The sequence below is a fragment of the Medicago truncatula genome, chromosome 4, assembly GCF_003473485.1.
Source record: "Medicago truncatula cultivar Jemalong A17 chromosome 4, MtrunA17r5.0-ANR, whole genome shotgun sequence".
Classification (NCBI taxonomy): Eukaryota; Viridiplantae; Streptophyta; class Magnoliopsida; order Fabales; family Fabaceae; genus Medicago; species Medicago truncatula.
The window spans coordinates 21334402-21340843 of record NC_053045.1 but is presented as its reverse complement, the minus strand read 5'-3'; the positions used below and the strand labels follow the sequence as shown (position 1 = coordinate 21340843).

The following is a 6442-nucleotide window of genomic DNA, read 5'->3' as shown; positions in this document are numbered from 1 at the left end:
AAGAAGGAGACCACGTGTTTTTGAGAGTCACGCCTGTGACTGGTGTTGGACGTGCTTTGAAGTCAAAGAAGTTGACTCCGAGATTTATTGGTCCGTATCAGATATCGGAAAGAGTTGGAACGGTGGCGTATCGAGTGGGATTACCACCGCATCTTTCGAATTTGCATGATGTTTTCCATGTGTCGCAACTTCGGAAGTATGTTCCGGATCCATCTCATGTGATCCAGAGTGATGATGTGCAAGTTAGAGACAACCTTACGGTAGAGACTTTACCGGTGAGGATTGATGATCGGAAAGTGAAGACGTTGAGAGGCAAGGAAATACCCCTTGTTAGAGTCGTTTGGGCTGGAGCGACTGCTGAAAGCTTGACGTGGGAGCTTGAGAGTAAGATGTTGGAGTCTTATCCAGAGTTGTTTGCCTGAGGTCAATTTTCGAGGACGAAAATCTTTTAAGTTGGGGAGAGTTGTAACACCCACTTTCGTTTAATTAATTATTTAATCGAGTTTAGACGATTATATTATATTTATATAATATATGTGTAAATTTTGTTGATTTATGACGGTTTAGATGATTTGGATGATTTTGATGTGTTTTGATGATCTGATGAGATTATGAGACTTATTTTATTGTTAAATAAAATAAGATTTGAAAATAAAATAGAATATTTAGTTGAGAGCTATTTTGAGATTTTAGAGAGTTTTGGGGGAGAAAGTGAGATAAGATAAGTTATTTGGTGGAGGTATATAAAGAGAAAACCTAGTTTAGAAAAAAACACTTCGTACGTACGATCAAAACTTTGGAAAAGGAGGAAAAAGCCATAGAAGGGAGAATCACCAAGAGAGTTCTGCGATTTCTTCACATTAAGGTAAGGGTGAGACTAATAATTCAGTAATGTTAATTCTTATAATTCTGATGATTAGTTAGCAAGAATTAGGATTGAATTGGAGGAATCAAAAACTAGGTCAAATCCATAAAAATTGACGATCAAACGGTAGAAATTGATTAGATTGTTGTAGAAAACGTCCCTTGACCTTAGATTATGCTTAGGATGAATTCTGGAAGTGACATTAGGCTTAAAACTATGAGTTTAGGTGAATTTTTGAAGAAAACTGCATTCTGCCCGAGCCAACATTCATCGCTTGTAACACCCCATTTTCCCAACGTAAAAATTTCATTTAGTTAATCAGAGTATTCACATTAACGGAATGTCACGTTCTTTTCTTAAAATGATAAACTGAATAAATAACTATTTATCCTTTAAAATTCAATAACAAAATCTTTAATACTCCGCAGAGGAATTTCTTCAATAACTAAAAATAGTCTTTGACACTAAGGCCTCTTTATAAATGTCTCATAAAAATCCAATCTAAAAACATAGTCATAAATCTTCAAAAACAATACGTAAGGAATAGAAAAGTAATAACAAAGTTCCCATCCTGTTACGTATCAGAGCACCTAAGACACTTGAGCCACCACTCCTACTAATAATTAATGCCTACAAGTTACTCATACGAAGAGCAACATTTTCAAGTAGAAGAGGTGAGATTTCACAAAACAATAATATCAAGCATATAATTCAATAATTATATTTAACAACATAAATAACTTCATCTATTAGTAATAATAATTTTTCATGTAATAATTCTTAATAGTTCAACCAACTTCTAATTATCATTTACTTCATATTCATCACATTATAAACATCATCATATAACACATATTAACCAAATCGTAACAAACATAGATCATCACATCATAGTCATAGTTCATATACAGCATAACAACATCTTAATCCTAATTCATATACAACATAACAACATCATTAATTCATAATAATAATTATTCATCAAACATCTCATTATCAATTCATGCATAAAAGACAACTTATCAACCTAACATAAACATCATCAAGTACACTTAACAACTCATAGATATCTTCATGTAATCATCATCACTAATAACTTTAAAACAACACAATGTAATCAACATCTCACTATAATAATAATCATATACGACACAACATAATCATCGCTTAATAATAATAATCATATACAATACAACATAAATCATCGCTTAACAATAATAATCATATACAATACAACATGAATCATCATCTTATAATGATATGAACAACACATATTAATCATCTTATAATAATATAACAACAACATATACATCAACTCGTCATAATATAATAATATAACAACAACGTATTCATCTTCTTATATTAATATAACAACAACGTATTCATCATCTTATAAAATATAACAACAACATAGCATAATATTCACTTAATAATAATTAATCATATATAGTACAACATAATCATCACTTAATAATAACAATTATATACATCACAACATATAGCTCCATAATAACATCATACAATCAACATCGTAAACAACATCATAACATTATAATCAGTATCATATACAACATCATAACAACATAACAATATCATAATCAATATCTTAAACAACATAGAAACATCTTAGTCAACATCATATAATTCACATCATAAACATCGTATAATCTTCATAGGTACTTCTTTAACAAAACATGGGTAGAAGACAACTCGACAATTCGTAGATGATAATTCATCAACAACGACTTTGACTCGACAAATGCGACAATGCAACTTAGACACTCTTTATGCATGTGGTACCAATCTTCATCATAGTATTAATATACTTTAATCATGCGGAGGACAAAGCTCCTAATCGTGCATAGGACAAAGCTCCTAATCGTGCAGAGGACAAAGCCTAATGTATGCTAATGCATGGACTCTATCAACAAAACATCTTAATCATCATATCACTTATACATCCAATAATTTTGAATTCATCATCAACTTAATCATCTTATGTAGACTCATGCAACTTAGTAAATAACAATAGCAGCATAATCAGATCACATCAACAGTATAACTTTATAATATCAATCCATTTCAACAACATCTTGATCATTCAATAATATTTCAAGTAATGCATTTAATCATTAATTCACATTATAATATTCTCTCATTAATCATGACATCATCATCCACAATATATAATATTCTCTCATTAATCATCAAGTAAATCATATTCATCACAACAACAAAACAGTATCATTCAATAATAATAATCATCATATATAACAACTACAAATGCACGTCATCAACATTTCAATCATCAAACATAATTCATGCAATATATATCTAATTATATAACATTATAAATATCCTCAAATCATCATATAACAACTACAAATGCACGTCATCAACATTTCAATCATCAAACATAATTCATACAATATATATCTAATTATATAACATTATAAATATCCTCATTACTATCCCAAGGTTCAACTCATAACAACTCGTGCCATAAAGATCGCATTTACCCTAAACAAGGCATTCTGTAATACTAGTGCTCGCGAGGTGAGAGCCTCTGCTCGCCATGGCGAGTTCAGTCAGATTCTCCAAAGTTTCATTCTAAGTTTTTCCAGGTTCAATCTCATCCTACATTCTTTCCTAATCAATATTAGACATGTTCAGGCACTCAACGGCATCTAAGGTTAAACTCAAAAGTCAAAATCACGAAATCTTGCATGCTCTCTGGTCAAGCTCGCGAGGCGAGTTCAACTGCTCGCTATGGTGAGCTGCAACGTGCAACTCGCGAGGCGAGGAACGGTTGCTCGCGTGGCGAGCGATGAAGTTCATCACTCGCCGTGGCGAGGATCATAGCTCGGGAGGTGAGCGATGAATGTCGCTACGGGAAGAATGCAGTTTTCACGTAAAAATCATCGACTCTCATGGTTTTAAGCCTAATCTTGATTCCAGAATTCATCATAATCATTATCTAAGGTCTAGGGACAATCTCTACATCATTCTAACAACTTTTCACCGTTTAATCATCAATTCTATCAATTTTAACCTACTTTTCGATTTCTCTAAAACTCTTTCTACTTCCTGTTAAACCTAACTATTGATTCACATACTTAATATAATTGCAGAGTTAGTCTCACCCTTACCTTAAAGAATGAAATCGCAGCTTTCCTAGGTCTTCTCCCTTCTCTTGGCTTTTTCTCCCTTTTCTCCAAAAACAGTCGTACGTTATGTTTTTCTAAACTAGGTCTTTCCTATTTATAAAATTCCTTAACCCACTTATTTTTCTCTTATATCCAAATCTTAATATTTTATTCTAATATATATATATATATATATATATATATATATAATATAAAACATTTCTATAACAAATAACAAATATATCTCTAACATATATATATATAGTTCCGCACTAAATAACATTTATTTCTGCAACAAATCATATATATATTTCTATAACAGATTATGTATATTTCTTTAACAAATAATATACATTATACTAATAAATATCAACATATAACATAACAAAATACCACTCATCAAAATAAATTATAAAAATCATACAAATCATATAAGTATATTCTAAACTCATTAAAATAATCAAATAATTAAAGAGGGCGTTACATCGCTCGCCCTGGCGAACGATGATCCTCACCTCGCGAGGGATGAAGTTCATCGCTCGCCACGCGAGCCAATACCCCTCGCCTCGCGAGTTACATGTCGTAGCTCGCCATAGCGAGCAACCTTACTCGCCATAGCGAGCATGACCAGAGAGCATGTTGATTTTCGTATTTTGGACTTTTGAGTTGAACCTTAGATGCTTTTGAGTACCGTTAGATGTTTACTAAAGATTAGAGAATGACTTAGAACAAGATTGAACCTGGAACAACCTTAGTTGGGGATCTAGCTTGTACTCGCCATGGCGAGCAGATGCTCTCGCCTCGCGAGCACTTCCAGAACTGAGTGCTTTTGATAATGTCGTGACCTGAGTTGTTTGGATTGGTTAGAAATGGAACTTTAGGTAGTAAGGAAACCTATTTAAGATGTTAACTGGAATCTGTGAAGCTGTTAAGAACTGTTAAGTTGTTTGTAATGTGATTTAACGATTAAATGCATTACTTGAATTATTCTTGAATAAACTTGATGTTGTTGAAAATGAATTCTTGTTATGAAATTATAATGCTGTTGTGATCTGATTATGCTGCTGCTGTTATTTAACTAAGTTGCATGAGTCATTATAAGATGAATAAATGTTGTTGAGCTCCAAATTATTGGATGCATATTGAGATGTTGATTAAGGTTGTTTTAGATTGATTGAGTCCATGCATTAGCATACTTGTTGGGGGCTCATGCCCTGGAGCTTTGTCCTCACCATGAATTGAGCTTTGTCCTCATCACGATGCCTTAATAGTATATTAATACTATAATGTTGGGGACTCATGGCCTGATTGGTACCACATGCATAAAGAGGTTTAGATTTGCATTGTCGCATTTGTCGAGTCAAAAGATGCTATGTTATTGATGATGATTGAATGAAGTGATTACTTGATAATTGTTATCAAAGATGCAATGATGTTTAAGATTGTTTATGTTGTTAATTATGATTTTGAATTATATTGATTAATATTATTGTGTTATGAAATCTCACCCCTTCTGCTTGGAAATGTTGCACTTCGTATGAGTAACTTGCAGGTGATCGTGCTTAGTGTGCAGTTTGCTGTCGTGAGTGGCCTTGCCTCACTGAGTCGTCTAGGTCACTCTGATACGTAACGGGATGGGGTTTTGGTATGCATGCTTCATTGCCTTACGTGATTATTTATGATGTTGATTAACTGTTTTGAGATATTTTGATGGGGCCTACGTGCCAAAACGATTTATGAATTTCGAATTAATTTCCGTTGCAATGCTTAAGATATTTTGTTGAAAGTTAAATTGTTATTTAACTGATTTTTGGATTATGTTTGAATGTTATATCCCGTTTATGATGTTTACTCTGATAAATGTTTAGAAATTTTCATATTGGGAAATCGGGGTGTTACACCATGTCTTCAATCAAGGCATAAACTGTTGTAAAATCCTTATTCATTAGGGCACCGCCTGCAGCTGCATCAATAGTTATCTTAGTGTTAGATGTTAAACCATTGTAAAAGGTGTGGATAATCAACCACTTCTTCAAACCATGATGGGTACAAAGTCTAAGCATTTCATTAAAACGCTCCCACACATCGTAAAGAGATTCCCTGTTTTCTTGAGTAAATTGGTAAAGCCTCGCCCTAAGTTGGGCGGTTTTTGATGGGGGAAAGAAACGGCAAAGGAATTCTTGCCTCAATTGATTCCATGAAGTGATGGAACCAGCTTTTAAAAAATTGAACCAACTGCTGACCTTATCTTTTAGAGAAAAAGGGAAAAGATGTAGCCTAACTGACTCTTGGTCATCTTTGTACGTTACACTAAGTCTCAAAAAGGTCGAAATATGCAAGTTTGGATCTTCAGAGGGTGATCCAGAAAATTGGTTTTGTTGTACCAAACTTAGTAGTGCAAGTTTTATTTTGAAGCTACTACCTTCAACCG

At 33.2% G+C, this 6442-nt stretch overlaps 1 non-coding gene across 1 annotated transcript; it reads left to right on the top strand.

Annotated features, from left to right (window-relative positions):
* The first annotated feature begins 6045 nt into the window (after positions 1-6045).
* LOC112418425 (small nucleolar RNA R71) lies at positions 6046-6152 on the top strand. Its single transcript, XR_003008637.1, has one exon. It is a non-coding gene; the product is annotated as a small nucleolar RNA R71 (small nucleolar RNA).
* The last annotated feature ends 290 nt before the right edge of the window (positions 6153-6442 follow it).